This window comes from Rhagoletis pomonella, unplaced genomic scaffold (genome assembly GCF_013731165.1).
Source record: "Rhagoletis pomonella isolate Grant_MI unplaced genomic scaffold, Rhpom_1.0 Rhpom_scaffold_00007, whole genome shotgun sequence".
Taxonomy (NCBI): Eukaryota; Metazoa; Arthropoda; class Insecta; order Diptera; family Tephritidae; genus Rhagoletis; species Rhagoletis pomonella.
In genome coordinates, this window is record NW_023458561.1 from 45725604 (window position 1) to 45743439 (window position 17836).

At 33.3% G+C, this 17836-nt stretch overlaps 1 protein-coding gene across 3 annotated transcripts in view; it reads left to right on the plus strand.

Annotated features, from left to right (window-relative positions):
* LOC118742916 (ubiquitin-conjugating enzyme E2 W) overlaps positions 1 to 17836 on the plus strand; it is a 40377-nt gene that overhangs the window by 6002 nt on the left and 16539 nt on the right. The window contains exon 1 of one of the 3 annotated variants that reach the window (XM_036475343.1): positions 2064 to 2241. The exons of 1 other annotated variant lie outside the window; for it this stretch is intronic. The gene's annotated coding sequence lies outside the window, so the exon portion shown is untranslated. Of the gene's footprint in view, positions 1 to 2063; positions 2242 to 11144; positions 11368 to 17836 lie in introns of those variants that run through there. One more of the 3 variants, XM_036475344.1, reaches the window with a different exon arrangement.

A 17836-nucleotide genomic window follows, 5' to 3' on the forward strand; every position in this document is an offset into this window, starting at 1 on the left:
CCAAAATTTAAATTTTTTATAAAAGTCTACCTCATATTACACATAATTAACTGCATATAAATCGGCATTTCTCTGGCGTCATGATTTTTTTGAAAAGGCTTTATCGAGCCCGAGAACGTAAGCGACATTTTTGATGCAGAAATATTCTTAGGACATCTAGATGCATTTCTGCATTAAAGCGAAAATTTTGAAAAAAATGTCACGTTATTTTGGCGGTTAGGGCTCGTTATAATTTCAAAGATATGGTAAATTCAAAAATTTATTTTAAAAAAATCAGTGCAATTGAAAACAAAATTATGGGTACCAAATCAAATAATTTTTTTGGGTTCACAAGGACGAATGGGAATTGAAAATTCCCCTTTAATCTATTTTATTTTTTTAAGCTAATAAAGTTAGTCCTTAACACATAAGTTTTTCAAAAATAAGAATTGAAAAAATTTCAAGGATATTCGAGGATAAAATTATAAAAGCGTATTTTCAATACCTACCTGTCCCTTACGCACCAAAAAATGTTGTGTGTTTTAACTCTACAGAATCTTCTCCTTCATTTGATGCCCATACTGCTTTCTTAAGTATATTGCACTGAAATTTTTAAATCATTTTGTGAATTACTCATATCTTTCAAATTTCAAAGTTCTTTTAAAAAATCCTGACGTCAGAGAGAAAAATTAAGAACGCAATTTTACTATATTTGGCCCTTGGTTTGGCGAATATATATATTTGTGTGTGTGTGTGTAAAATTGCCTGCCGCAAGGTGTTATATGTATGTATATTGAGCTACACATTTATAAACAAATGTTAAATATTAAATAAACAAAAGAAATATAGCCAAAACGGTTCAACATAAAGCGTTTCTGTTATTGCCACCAGTGTAAATTACAAATCCCGAAAATACCGGGATGCCGAGATTAACATTCCTAATGTACATGTTACATACATCATACGAGCCCTAAACATCTTTTTGGCGGTTAGACTCGATATGTGAAAATTACGTGATGGACGGAAAATCTGGCTCACGAACGCTCACGCCAGCCAAAGTTTCAATCACGCACTATCACGGAAGTTACGTGGGTGATATCATAACAGAGGGCGCGGTGAAATCTACGAATATTTCGGTCGGATACTAGCTCGATTTGGTTTTAAGGTCGCAGTGCTTTATCCCCAAAAATAAGCGATTATCTTGGCAATAGATACGGCACAAGACAACATTGTGCTGATTCCAAAATTTAGAATTTGTTTCCTTTTCTCCTTTTCCGTTACATAGATCAAGATTTTTATTTGTAGATCATTGCAAAATCATGTTTCGATTTTTATTATTTTTCAAACAAGGATAACCGTTAAATTTAGATTTTTATTTTTTCGGTCCAAATTAATCGTTATTTTGTAATTTTGGTTTTTTTTTCGATATAAAATAACCATATTTTCGGATTTTTAATTATTTTGATTATTTTTAATCGTTTTAATAGAGACTGCGTATTTTTGACAGATTTAAACATTTTATTATTAAAATTAAATCTTAAAATAACGGTTACAATGGATATGATCGAAAAAATAAAAATCAAAATTTTATCAAAAATAACAAAATCCAAAAATATATAAAAAGATTAACCGTAATCGATAAAATGACAATCATAAAACAGCTGACAAACTTAATCGGAAACATAGAAATCCAATTTTAAAGGTTAAATTATAATTTTTAGTATAAAGTTTATAACCGTTACGGTCCCTGATTTTTGTTTTATTTTACCATTTATTGTTTTAGTTTTTATTACCCACACTCCCCAATATCTCCACACTGTGCCGCCATGCCGCATGCTATTTTGCTTGTTATTGCTGTTGTCCCCGTCACTGCCGGTTTTTGTTAGTAGCATTTTTGTTGTAAATGTGGTTGTATGTAGCTAAATGTGCGCTCATTATCGAGGCAAGCTGAGGTGGTTGGCTGGTCTGCAAGTTTGGCATCAGTTGTGTTTGGCACGCGAATTCGCAAAGTTTACTAAAAACGCATACTTAAAATTATAATAGATGTGATAATAAAAAAAAATCAAAACAAAAAGTTTTATGAAAGGATAGCTAATTGATGTGTGCGACATGTAAATACTTTTAATTAGTCAAGGAACGTGTTTGCAGGATTTACAGTGGCTACAGTGACAATGCAAAGCATAAACATTGTGATTGAAATAATGGGAAAATGCTTAGGAACTTTTACAAAAGTTTTAAGTTTCAAACACTAACGCTTTGAAGGTAAAATCAAATTCAGTTTAATGCAAACTAAGTCGCAAACACTGAGCGCTGAGTAATGCAAATTCATAAAAAAAACATTTCAACCGGTTTATAGCTAAATAAAGGTAGTTTGTAGTCTATCGCTTTTAAGCTGGCTGTGATTTCTTGCACTTTTTAATCTTTTAAAAATTAATACTCTTAAACTGACCACAGACCCGTATTTATATACCTAATTGATAACTATTCGACCAAAGTAATATAAAAAAATGGTGTATTTTTTTTACCTCCAATATTTCGAATTTCAGCTGCTTACTCATCAAGTCACTTAAACTACATAATTTTTGTAATATATTTTTTTATATCATCAGCCATCTAGACATCTTCGAAGCAGTCGCTATTTCGGTACATTTTTTGTTTTTATTTCTTTCCTCTAAATTTTATTCAATTCGTTGCTATGCAACATGAAAATGCCAGGTTCTAATTTTATATTTTGGTAAAATTGAACTCAAAATTAGCGAACTAAAATTTTTCGCCGCACGTTTTGGTTGACAAGCGGTAATTGTGTTTTTTTTTTTTGTTCTTGAATATAATAAAAAGGCCTCTATTTGTGTGTACTCCTATGTATGTACATTAGAGTGCCGCACGCTCTATGTAAAGAAAATGAGAGAATTTTAAAATTTCATAATTCAACATATTTTGATATTTTTGATAACTTTTTGATCTTAGATATCCCTGGAAATCGCGTTTTTCTTTTGATTATTTTTGAAATATCCCTGGATCGCATTTTTTAGCCGACTTCAAAAAAGGAGGAGGTTATCCATTCATCGGAATATTTTTTTTCTATGTTACTGCATAACTTTGGACCACGTCAACCGATTTCGAAAATTCTTTTTGCATCGGAAAGGTAGTGTCTCATAGGTGGTCCCATAGTAATCTGGTTTAGATCCGATCATTGGATCATGACAAAATTAACGGTACTCCTAAATTTTTATATGAGATTTGAAGTCGGTTTTGTTTTTTGCCTAAAAATTACTTGTTTATTAGAAAAATTATATGGTAGTTTCTTCGCCAAAAAATTACCTGAGAATATAGAGCAATCAAATGCAGAGCGATTTAAATTAATTACGTTTTCTTAAGCAATATAATACAATTCGTTTATTGCAAGTTCTATAAAAATGTGAAGAAGTCCAATCTTATGCCAATTTTTCAAGGTACAGTAAAACCCCGATATAACGAACCTTGCATAAACGAAATACTCAATTTAACAAAATTGAAAAAAAAACTCGTTGCGAAATTTTCCATAAAAAAAATTCCAAGAAACCTTCAGAAAATATTGACAGTTAGCGTCCCATAACGAATTCGGAATATGTTGGCCGTAAGATTCCCGTAAAAAAAAAAAACGAAACTATACTTGTATAGAATTTTTAATATTCTGCTTATGTACACTTTCTAGGCACTGAAAATCGATCAGCGTCAGTCGTTTCACTTTGTAGACCGTCATGATGGATAAATCTGAAAAACGTCGGGATGGCTTGGTTCGAAATCTAAAATTTTTATGATTATTTAGTCCAGCGCACATCTCTAATGCGAAGTATCTCCCGGTAGATTCCAAGTTCGTCTCCTGGCCGACCATTAATTATGTATGTAATTCATAATATTAACAAAAAAATTTAACATTTCTAATACAGACATATTTTTATCGATATCGTTGGTAATAAATTTATCGATATTTATCCATATACATATCGACGGCTGAGTGGAAGATCAACCTATCTCATAATTCCTATTTCATAATTTGGTCGAAGAACGCCTTATCTCAAAATTTGGTTCAAATACGACCTATCTCAACTGAAAATATATTGAAAATATGTTAAGATGGGGCGTTTTTGAATCGGCTGCCGAGATAGGTCAATCTTCCACTCAGCTGTCGATAAATTCTTTCGATACTGTTATCGATATTCATGTACAGTTGGTGTCGATATCAATACAAATATTTTTTTTATCGCTCTAATATTGATATTTGTACTTGTACATACAATACCTACAGATGGTATACTTATAGACTAAACGGGCGCCGAATTGTTAACACCAGAAAAAGTTCAACTCAACAATGACAACCAAAAAAATTCAAATATTAAAAACAACCGAAATAAAAATTGGTATAAAAAATGTGGCTTTATCTACATACATACCTATGTATTATTAATAATCTGTATGCCAAATTTAGCGATTTTTGGACTTTGTAATGAATACGGTTTTCAAACCACTCACATACATTTGTATGTCCACATGCTTTTTGCTTGTCTACATCGTTTATTCTATTATTACCCAGACGCTATCTCTGCACACTTACTATGATATGTATGTATGTATGAAGATTGGTGGGTCGAATTCATTTGTTAATGCCAGACATGTGAAATAGACATAAATTAATTGGACAGCAATCATGAAAGGGCATAAATACAAGAAAATATAGGAAAGCCATAGAAATGCGTCGCAAAATCAAATTTTAAGAATAAATAGACTAACGATGCTAAGTACCTGTTGTGTATCTCCGTCTCGCATCTCTTCTACCTGTGATGAGTAATGCAATCATTTGCTGCCTGCCGGTCGTTTGTTGCTATTCGCTCAAATCCGCTTGGGTTTAAAAATAAAAAAGATCCATTTATTTGAAATCATTGCCAATATATACTACACTCTAATTTTGATTATTTGGTTCATTTATAAATTAGCCGAATTGGCGTTAATTTGGTTTGTTGATAATTGCGCATACGAGAGCAGTACATATGCACATTCAAACATACATAATTCGACTTTGGACACGCGCCAAAACAATTACAAAAAAAGGCATACAAACAATAAGTGTACGTTAAGATTCGCATGCGTATTGTATGTAGACATGTACATATGTATGAATATAAATACATTTACAGTGACTAAGAAAAGTGACCACCTGTGGATTTTTTGTTTCCAATATTCACAATGGTTTTCAAGTAAATTCTTTTTTGTTATTTTTCTATGAAAATATTGGCCAAGCTATTACCAAAACCATGTAAAATAGAGTTTAAAATTTTATACAAAAAAGTAGTTTACAATTTTCAAGATGAATATTTTAGCACATTATGGACCAACTTCATTAGACTAAAATTGTATGGGCTATAAAACTGCTTCACTCAAATATGTGCTAAAGATTCAGATTAAATAGTTTTGCAACTTTGATGAAAATTTTTACAATTTTCTTAAATTTTGTATAAAGTTTGAAACTTTGATTTACATATATGATTTTGGCTTAAGCTGGGAAAATGTTTTTATAGAAAAATAACAAAAAAATATACTTGAAAAACATTGCGAATATTACAAACAAAAAAATACACGCGGTCATTTTTTTAAGTCACTGTACGTACATAAAAAAGTCACATTTACATACATAAATGCTTATGCAAATAAATTTGATATAAACACGCTCTTTTTGGCTGAACCGCATGCTATTATGGTTCGTTTTTTTTAATTAAATTTTTTTTTTTTACTTGAATGTTGTTTGAATAGTCAGAGCACCGCAACATTTGCCGCATTACTTACACTTTTGTATTTTTTGTTGAATTCAATTAACTTTTGCCTGCAGAACATAAGGCGTGTCTTGTTTTGGCAAAAAAAAGAAACAAAAAACAGCAACAGAAAGCGCTGTCTATTTTGTATAAATATTTATATAGCCATTCGCGTGCTTAGCAGCTTTGCTCATAATAATTCGTATACATATACTATTTCTTTCAGCGTGCTTAAATTGCCAAGCAAGTGGTTGGGCGCGTTTTAAGCATTTGAATATGAGTTATAAATTCGTATAATTTTTATTAGAGTGAAACGTAACAGTTGGTTTAACATTTTTAATACACTAGATAAGGTTCTCAAATTTCGAAAAAAAACATCGACTTCAAGACAGATCCGACACTTTGGCTCTTTGTATGGTCACACCAATCCAGTCAATATGAAAACGTAATCGGTTGTGACCAGTTAAGATACCCAGAGCGTAACGTGATATCTGTTATGTTTAAAAGAATAATATCCATCTTAACACAAAGGCAGTCCAAGAGTCTTGGCTGTCTAAGACCCCATCATTACACAGTTGAGAATCTTTTGCGCGCCAACTCGTCGGTGAGCTCGTAGCTTACGATCCCACAGTTGTCTAGTACACAGCATAGTGTTGAACGTATTTATTGCTGCCAAAAATTAAAGCTTTGATTTGATCATTCTCATTGGAGTGGTCCCGAATAGCCGCTTGTCTTCCGGAAAAGATAACCAACCCCTTTTCAGCATTTTATTGGAACACCGTTGACCATCTTCTCATTGGTATTGCAAGTTTAGTGTCAGGTCCATATATAACAGCTGCCACTTTGTCTTCAGTCACTTCTTGAACTGCCTGTGTACAAATGTAACCAGCTGGGTCCGGTCTTCGCGATTTGGGATTTTCGCTAAGAAATGTTTATCAAGGCAGACCGGCTTGGTCATGGTCAGAAAGCCCACATAGGCATTTCTTACTCTTTTATCTCTCTTCGTTCGTGGCTGTTGTTGCTTGGACAAAAATATAAAGAAGAGTTCATCCTAGAAGCGAAGTCAGTTTTCATTGATCCAGTGACGGTGAGGCATGGCAAACCTATGACCACAGATGCAAGGCCAAGGTCCTATATGTCTCTTTGAACCAATGTGCACTCGATGGAACCATATGCAGTATTATCGAAAATATGCTCGATATCCATTCAGGCCAAAAGTTTAATGTTCTTAGTCTTGAAAGCGCTCTTGTTACTGATACTGTCCAACCGAATTGCGTTTGAACCTAATGTGTAGATCTAAGTGTCTTAATTGAGTTTCGAGAATGAAAGAAGTTTGGCTTATGTACATATATGTATTTCTGTACGATTTAAGTATTTAAATCAAACAGCTTTTTGCCCGATTTAGGAATAAATAACATAGATCCATTTCTCCAAGTGTATTCTCAGCAGTAGCTAACCATAAATAGACATATATCAGAAGATCAATGTTATCCTCAATATTTCTTTAAGGAAGTGCTGCAAAAAATCCACTAAAAAAAAATTTACCACAAAATACGTTAATACCACAATTAACCCCGATTTCGGTGCTCCAAATTCTAAACAATTTAAAGTGTCGATTTTTGCACTCATTTAGAGCATAAAGTGTAACAAGCCACTTTAGAGTTAATTTCACTTTTGACCTCATTCCACTAGCTTTAAAATTGTGCATTTTCATAAACGTTGATTACTAATAATTCAAACAACTTTGTTCTATTTATTTATTTTTTGCTGTACTAAAGTAACATTTAAAAAATGGTTAACCCATTTTTACTCTGTACGTTTGTATCTACAGCAGAGCTGTTGAAAAAAACATTGCAGTATTTTGGTAAACAAAACCTAAATGAGCACAGGTGAAACGAGCCATTCTCGTTTGAAGAATAATTTAAAACAACAATAATTCAAGTCAACAATATTTAAACTGTTTACAGCTGTTTTTGCTAGCTGAGTCTGCAGAATGGAGTGGAATGAGCGCAACACAAACTTATCTAGCTTTGGGTGAACGACTTAAGTTGCCTACACGCAGTTCATTAATGGCTCTAAAGTTTTTTTTGTTGATTTACTTATACATACATATATATATGCACTAGGAAAAGTTTTCGTGCAGAGATTTTTGTTTTACGTTTTTCATAAGTTTCATTTCATTTCATTTTTTATAAAAAATATAGTCCTTTTTATAACACTGTGGAACACAAAAAAAAAGCATAGAGCTGGTTTCTCCAACTCAACTTAACTCAGTTTAGCCATTTTTTGGACTTAAGTCAAAAGTTAGCTTGATCTAAACTTTGGAAAAATTTGCCAAATTGTCAGCAAAATTTAAAATTTGTTCGTCAAATTTTTTAGAAATTTCGGTTATTTAATTTTATAGCCCATTCAATTCAGTATAATAAAGTGTAAGTTTTGAGAACATCCAAAATCTAGTCGATTTTTGATAATTTTTTCTTACTGCGTTGTGCATTTTTTTTCATATAAAACAATTTTCAAAGAAACTTCAATCCAGCACATTAGTAGACTAAAACTGAATTGGAAATAAAAACTTTTCTGAGAGTTTCACAAATTTAAAAAAATTGTTGTTTAGAATAAATTGAAAATTTTTGTTCTATAAAAAACTATGAATAATGTAAAAAAATCTCTGAATCGAAACTTTTTCCAGTGGGTGTATATTTTGTTTTGTTTTTTTTTTTACCGTTTATTAGCACTTTAATGATGTTGCTTACCAAAGAGAACTTGAGCACACGTGCTAGCAAACTGTTTGAATTGAATTGGCATAAATAGCGCAGCAACTGTACGAAAATTTTAGGCTTAATATTCTTTTGGCGTATAAATGTGATTATTCACAGTCTTTAATCTTGAAGAGAGTTTAGATCGATACTGTGTTATAGCAGTCAAGTCTTATATTCAACGTATTACACATTTAGCTTTGTCATTGTGATATTGTCTTTACTTTATTATTTGTCTGCTTTTTTAGTGAATTATTCTCGCTCGTGTAGCTCATTTATGTACAGAGTTGATTGCTCTGAATTTCATAATTTTTTATAGCTGCCACTTCAATAGAAAAATGTATTTATCTATGTACTTTGTCAAGTCGACTGTGCCACTGAATATATACAAGTTAAGTAGTTCCAAAAATACATATATGAGATATTTTAGTCATAGTCATGTCCATCTGTCCCCCTTTTTGAAACAAAACATTTTCAAAACTAAGATTATAGTTGGCATGTACCGAGTTTTAAATTAAATAAAGCAATCGGTACTGAGTTTTTTTTTTAGTATATTTTAACTAAAAATAAAGCACTGTCATTGACGATTGCTATCTTGCAAATCTGGATCTCTCTTTGAAAGTTCCCGAAAGTGCACGTTGGTTTCTGTTTGCATTTATCTGAGGGGATATCGCTGTACCACCGCTACAGTTTCATCCATACAAGTTCCCGCCTTGGCTAATTCGTTTGCTTTCTCGTCACCTTCTATGTTCCTATGGCCGGGAACCCAGACAAGAGAGTATTTTCTTTGGCTAGCTTAGATTTGGTTTCAGTAGATGCCTGGCTATTCGAGTAAATATCCGCTCTTTCTTTCCTGGTAGTACTATTTCTTAAAGGCAGTGTCATACGATTGGACATTTGTCCGAAATTTGGTACAAATCGAATCGTTGCTATCGGCCTAAGTCTTAAGATTGAGCTATGCCCAAAGGTTTAGAGGCCGTTTGTGGTTTTTCCTACCAGGCTTGGGAATGAGCACTACTTTGACTCGACTCCAACTTATGTTAAATTATTTATTAATACATTAATAAAAGTTTCGAAGCTTACACAAAATTCACAAAAATTAATCACATTAAAAAAAAAAAAAAAAAAAAAATTTAAATTTTTTATTCAGAATTTTCGAGTATACAGTTTTGTAGCACATTAAATTTTAAGCCACCGTTATGATTCACAACTTTCAAGATAGTTGAATTCAAGTTTTAAGTCGTTAGAAATTACAGTAAATTTTTGAAAATGCTAGCAATATCATTTTGAATTTCGCACCGATTATTGTCCATCAGTGTAAATAAATCAATATTACGTTGACGATTAAAAGATTCAATATCTTTACCTACTGCTCTGCTGGTAAATAGACGAAGAGAGCCCACTCTTAAAAATGCGCTTCTTCATTTCTTGTTAATCCTTGAATAAAATGATTTCGATATTTTGCGGTTATTTGCGCATCGTTGAGTTTTATTTTTTTTTTTTTTGTGGCGACCCTAAGCCTTTCCACTTAATTTTGATGAGAAATCAGTTTCTTATTTGGGAACATAAATTTTATTATTCATGCCGGCATTATGTTACCTCATCCAAATGCTTACTTCCTTGTTTGTAAACATACAAATGAGTATTAATGAAGCGAGTTTTCATTAGATTCTTCTTAAACAATTAAAAAGTAATGTAATTTGCATTATCTAAAAATAATAATAAAAAAAAAATAAACAACTGCAAATTCAAGTTTGCAGTGATTCATTTGAAATACCCGATAACACTTTCATAGCCCTTAGATGGCAAGCAAATTACTTGAAAGTGCTGAAAAGCCAACTAACCGGTGGGTACTCCAGGAGGTCATTCATTCAATAAAAATGACATGACAGAATTTTATTGTCACGACTTACATACATACTTTGGGATGTACATGAATGCATACACCTACATGCATATACGAGTGCAAACATGGATATTAGGGCGGTAAAAAAAAAAAAAATTTTGAATGTTAACCTCTCATCTGGGATTTCTAAATGAAAAAAAAAGAATTACCGTATTTTTTGTTTAAAAAATAAAATGGTATTTTATATGAGACATTTTCGTAGAAATGGTAGAGAATTCTTGCAAATCAATATTTTTCGATCGGAAGAATTTTTTAGGGCTTTGGGGAACCTATGTACATATTGTTATTCTCCTAAAGATAAACTGAGTTTTCCGATCGAAAATATTGACTTTCAAGAATTCTAGACCATTTCTACGAAAATGGTGGTTTTTCTCAGATAAAATAAATGGAAAACTTCATGGGCTTTTAGGCAGTTCTAGATATCTTTTTTTACAAAAAATACACTTATAGTTTGTTTTCATTTAGAAAAATCCTAGGGATGAGAGCTTACCATTTTGAACTTTCCCCCCTCCCCACATGTATTTTTGGACCGCCTTATATCAAAAATAAAACAAACTCCTCACAAAGCAGTAAGCCACTACACCTGACTCTCACAGCTAATGCGCTCTAACCTGAGCAACAACAGTCGCACAGGCCGGCGAATGCAGGGAAACCATCCACCGCTGGTCGGTTAATGCACTGCAAATCTCTGGAAAAAAAACGCTCACAAAAATGCATTCGCAGTCTACAGTGAGTCGTTGCAGCAGTGCAGTTGCTGTGGCCGCGTGTTTATAATCTCATCGACGCCGACAAATGCAAAATTGAGCAAATATGTTGTGCAAAATTAAAAAAGAAAAAATAACAAAAAATATATAGTTGTGCTTACGTGCTTGAGCATATTATTAAAAGGGAATATTAAAAAATAAGCTTGTAATAAACATTTTAATTATAGATACGTTTTGTAAGTCAAAAAATGAAAAAAAGTCTTAAGTATGTTGCCGATTAAGTGCTTAGCCGGTGACCGGTTTCACCGGCTTCTTTAGTATACATATTCATAAAAAAACGTACATGCAAACATATTACATTTATGCATATGTAATTTGCCGTTTTTTTAAATTTTTTTTTTTACTATTCTGTGTGCATGCGCGCATCGCGTGCTTTCTCGCGGATTATTCGGTATATCATCGTTTGGGTGCGAAACATGACGCTATTACGGGGTGTGCTCTTTTTTCTTATCGTAAAACCATATTTTCTAATAAATCAACGACGAAAAGCTGAAATTTCGCTACTATAGTTGTGGGAAAAGAAAAATTAAAAAAATAAGAACTGAAAATTTAATACAACTGCTTTTTGGCATTTTGTTTTGATGTTTTTGTTCATTAAATTATGATGAGCATATTCAGCATTTAAGCTCTCTTCATAAAAAATAAGTTATTAAAATGTCAAGAAAATTTCTTTAATCCAGTTTAGACGGCTCTCTGAACATAAATTTCGCTTTCAGCTAAATTTGAAGTTATCCTGCGTAAAGCTGATTGTGGCGAATTGTCATTCTCTAAATGAGCGCGTTTGAGGCCGAGGGCGACCGATGTCGATGGGTGCGGTGCACAGATATCTATTAAAGTTTGAGCTTGGAGATGCATGCGAAAAGCTGTTGGGTGTTATGAGAACCTTGCGGAATGCGGGACAGATGCTTGCCATTTCAGCCGAAAGAGGTAGCTCTTGAGTCTGTGGAAACGCCTGGGACCCGGCGGGACTAGGGGCACCTGGTCTCTCTATTGCGATTCGAAAGGCGACATGGACTTATACAACCCAATAGTGCCAAATATTCTAAACCGAATGATTTTATTTTCGAATCGCAATACAGAGTAGACCCCTAGCTTCCTCAGTGCGGTCTTTTAGGTTTGCCACTGCGCACCATTTGTTCCTTCCGTCCACACCGACGCTGCGTAGTTTCCCTGCAGTAAAATTTACGAAACTGTTTGGCAAAGCGCTAGTTCCGATCTACATATTTCAGAACTATCTCTGAACTGGTGCAAAACGGCTTGCGAGCGGGACAGTTGAACTTGCGGTGTAAGTGTATAAATTCTCACTTCTCGTCCAAATTGAAAGTAGCTCAGCGAGAAGATCTCCGACTCAAGCATTGTTGGTCGCGAGTTCAAATCGCGGTGAAGGCAGTTGTGAGTTTTCACCATAGACCTGCGGATCGCTGTGTACGTTGCAAGTGTCGGATGTACATATGTATGTGCTGAGAAGGAGAAAAGGCTATCGAACGTGACTTCCAAAATCGTCAGTTGTGGCGATGGATTTCGCGGCAGAAATGTTGAGGCTTCTGGCAGTGTAGTTATTAGAAATATCGGAAAGATATGTCTGTTATTTTACCGCAAATGCTGCGTATGCCTGGGACAGTCGCCATGGATGTACAATCGTCTGCTCATTGGGTTGACTAAAACTTCTGACGGAGGAGGTTAGGCCCCCCCCCGTCGCCCCCCTCTTGTGGCTTGGACTTATCGTTTCGAAATTCAACTGCCAATTGACATCCACACATATAGCTGATGTCTTAACAAAGGCTCGTATGGTTTAAGATGGGAAATAATCCTAGGCATTTTCAACTTCTGAGAAGTTCAAGGTGAACTGTGGCACGTTAAAAGCCGCTTTTTGTTAGCATCTGCATGAACGTTGTGGTCGAGTTTAACGCTTCTTGGCGTTTTGGACAGCGTTGTGTTATGCATGTTGTGGGTGTGCGACGAATTCTTGACTGAAAATCGCCCCCGCATCCGTGGGAGGGCCAGACGATGAGCAACATTATCCTTACGCTTCTGCGCTTTGTTGTTGACCCAGGTAATCACCTAGGTGTTTGCTACTAGCGATGCTATATGTACATATGAAACAGCAAACATTTTCAAATTTTTGTGTTGTTTTGCATGTATTTTATAGTATAGCATCGCTCCTAACACTCTGTCTTCAACCTTACTCTCTGCGGTACATACAGTGGTATAATAGGAACGCGTCAGTTTAGCCTATTTTTCTTTTGTTTATTTAGTGCTTATTATTTTTTTCATAAAAGTGTTGCTTATTAGCTAACAAAAACCAATAAATTCATATTTCAAACTCTATGCAAAACTTAAAAAAATGCTGCGAGATTGCATCTAAATTTTAAAGTTTTTAATGAGATTTTGCGGAATTTCAAATTCCAGTAAAATAAAGTGCAAGTTCGAAGCGGCTTAAATAACTATTCAAATTTTCTTATTCCAATCTTTGAAAAAAGTTGAAAAACAGCATCAAAAATCTCATTATTACGATTCCGTTAAAAATTTTTTTAAAATTTTTTTAAATATTTTTATGTAAATTTTTTTAAGCTTAAACCGTTTTTTCATTTGAGGGGATTTAAAAAAAAAAAAATCTTTAAGAAACTATTTTTATTCATAAAAACTCCATTTCGCTTAAATCTTGATATTTTTCCAAAATATTTTGGTGGACGTCTTAAAATAGAATAGATTTTATAATTCCAATTGGAAAACAGTACCGATTTTATTTGTATGTGATGCAGTCTAATGTATCTATATATGTTACGTATTCGTAGATGCAACACCGAAACAGCGCTCCAGTTGTTTAAGAGAAAAAAAAACAATCTAAAGGGATTTTGTTTCAACTCTTCTTAATGCCACTGCTTTATATACATATGTAAATAAGAAATTTTTGTGTTGCAATTGTAAAATTCATAACCGCAAATACAATGTTACACGAGTCATTTGTTATTGTTCATTTTTTTTAACTAAATGCAACACAATCAATCAGCTGCTTGGAGCATGACTTGAGCGTGGTGGCATTGTTTTGCAAACGAAAAATCATAGCAATTATTAATATTTAATGAAAAAAAAGCGTTGAAAAACAACACCAAACCGAAAAACAGTGCTCGGCTCTCACCCATCTGCTTGCATACATATGTACATGCATGCAATTTACGTACAACTGCATCTACGTATGTACATACATATGTGCATTACGTAAAAAATGTCTGAAGAACACAGGAACTGCATTCATGAGCTTATGACGTATTTCATGCCAGTCAATCCGTGTCAGCTTTGTACAATAGCTCAAATGTCATGGCCGACAGCTGTACGTATGGATGTAAATATCGACATTTTCGCTTCCATATACCATGCAATATATATGTATGTATGTATGCACATTTTAGCATGCAAATGCGCTCTAAATAATCGTTGGTAATTTTGCATACGTCAACACGTCATGCTTCTTGCCAATGAACACAAAATCGATCGCTCTTTTCTGCTGTCACCGCTTTTTTCTTCTCTTGTTCTTCTTCCTATTTTTTATGTTTGCATCTTTGTCCTCGCCCAAGTTTAAGGTGGAAACAATGCAATGCTTTTTGTACATACTTATGCATATAATTCTGCTTGCGCAAGTACATATGTATGTATTTACCCTTGTGGTCAGCTAATAAAGTTAAGTGACATTTTTGGCTATTTTTCTTTTGTCTATTTAACGTTTTAATTTTTTTCTCTAAAAGTTTAGCACATTAAATAAGCAGCACCTCATAAATGCAAATTTCAAACTTCGTACACAATTTATTAAAATTAAACAAACTTTAACAATTACGCCAAAAAATTTTAAACTTTTTATTAAAAATTTTTTTCGAAAAATTTTAGGTATGCCGTTTTTAAGCCCATTTAATTTTAGTAGGTTAAAGTGCAAATTTCAAGACGCTAGAAAATCGCGTTGATTTTTAATAATTTTTTTTGCTGACGGTGTTGAACATTTTCTCCCATATAAAGTATGCTCGACAATGACTGCTGGTTATGCAATGTGCTAGACTTTTATTTAAAAAAAAAAGATAAACATTAAATAAACAAAAGAAAACTGGTCATAATGTCACTTAACTTAATCAACTGACCACAAGTGTACATACATACATACATACTTAAGCGTGCATTTACTTTTCATTCAAGTTCATTGCAACTTAAGTTCCTATTTTCATGCTTCTTCGTCGTAGAAAAATCGTACGAAAAAAATATCCCTATAAATAAAATAGGAATTTACTGGATTTCATTTTGTAATTGAATTTTAAGAGTGGGTGCAAATAGGATTATAGACATGTGTAAGCCAAATGCATTAGCATTCGCCTTTGCTCGATCATGTGAAGTATGACAAAATAGAAATACGATTAGTTTTTTGTGGTAAAGTTCCATATAGAATGAGCATTAGGGTGGTTCAAAATGTATTTAGACGATAATATGTATAAAGTATTTAGAGTTCGTTCAAAGCGCTCAAGGTTTTCCATGTATTTCATATGAAAAAAAACAACTTTTCGTAAAAATGATATAGAACTCTTAAAAATCAATATCTTTCGATCGGAAAACTCGCTTTCTCCCCAGAAGATTTCCAATAATAGTACCCAATTGTTTATTTAACCATTTTTTCATAGAAACTATATTTTATAAGTCCGCCAAAAACCCCCCAAAAACCCCGAAAAGTGCAATGGGGGACCAATAAAAAATCGTTAGTATCATGATAAAAATATAGCAAGGTAGAACCGTTCTCTCAATTTGTCGGCCATGACTTTTTTTTGAAGTTTGCCAACATTTTAAAATCATATAAAAGGGAAAATAAAAAAATGAAATTGTTCGAAATTGTTGTTGCTTGAGTTTGAAAATGAAAATGTGTGTGTGAGTTTGTGAGTAAATTTAAAAATTAAATTGTTTGGAAACGTCAAGAATTTGAAAAGTGACTCTCAGCGGTTCTACCTTACTATATTTTTATCATGGTTAGTATTAAAAAATTGTTAAATAAACACTTCGAGCTATGTATCTCTAAATATATTTTTATTTAAAATAAAAAATATGGGTAAATTTTTTTTTCGATATAGAACAAGCCTAGAAGGTGAGAGCATTAAAATCCCGACTTTACTTTTTTTCGGACCACCCTAATGAGCATACATTTGTTTATACATTCATACATCTGTGCATCAGAACTTTAGGAAATTAGTAGGTTTGAGCCCATTAGGTCGTAATCGATGGGTGATTATTATTTTTTACGATCATGTTCGGTTTGAAGCGCCCCAAAAAAACCTTGGAATACATATCCATCTCAACTTTGCATGAAAAAATGAAATTTCGGTCTCCAGGGGTGGTTGTAAGGGGGTGGTAGCGGAAAATTTTAATTATTTTTTATTGTCATATTCATTTTAAGCGACCTTAAAAGCCTAGAAGTATTGGGGTCTACCCTCTGGTGCACAACGGGTTTTTTTTGTGTGCCTCTGTATTTAACATACTACTTATTTGGGATTTTCCAACTAAAAGTGTCCAAGACCTATTTTCTGATGGTGGGTAGAAATGTCGCTCTAAAATGCGGTTGCCCTGAATCTTTTGTCGTACAAAGTTCAGAAAGTCCCAGATCGGAATGCTGCGAAGAACGTTGATGCAATAAATAGAACAAAAAGCTTGCAGGCAAACTTTGTAACGAAATTTCAGTGTTGCATTATGGACGACGAAACTTATGTATTGGCGGACTTTTCGCAGCTTCCAGGCAACGATTTTTACGTAGCGGATCAGCGGGGAAATGTTCCAGAAGACTAAAGAACCCTCAAAAAAGAATTAAGTTCCCCAGTTCTGTAAAAGAATCCAGCCGTACGTAACTTCTGGGTCAGTCAACGCGGATATTTATATTGATGAATGCTTGCAAAAGATGTTAAACCATTTGTAATGCGGCACAAGGTATGTAACTTCTTTTGGCCTGATCTGTCATCATGATGTAATAGAAAAAAGGCCATGGGTACACAAAACAATAATCTTAATATTGTACATAGAGAGGCTAATTCGCCAAACTGTCCAGAGCTAAGACAAGTGGAACGCTATTGGGTAAGCAGAAACTGAAGGTGACGAAAGGTGTATCGAAGGACGTAAGGGAATTCAAAATAACGTAGACTACAGCTTCCAGAACCATTCATGAAAGTTCAAAATTTTCTCACTAACAGAAAACTTCAACTATATAAAATTAGGTATAATAAAAAAACCAATTCGCATAATTTGGATTCACGCCTTAGTTAGTATTTTGATTTTTCTATGTTATCGTTTTTTCATGCGTATTTCTTATTGTAGATATAGAAAAAATTATAGCGACATAGTGTTAATCATAAACTAAATTATTGTTTACATTAAAATCGTTTTATAATGTCATTATTTTTATTATTATTTGCTCACAAATTTTCCGCGTGTAAAAATGTTAATGCCGGCGAAAAGAATTGTTCATGTGTATGGAGCTCAAACTAGTTTCTTATATGGGCTCTATAAAATTTGAATTGCGATTTATGTACATACATGTTCAGGCATGCCGTCATTATCTGAATAAGATTCATAAACTAGTAAAAAATACTCGTTCTATTTTAATGCAATCGTAATTAAAAAAAAAAAACA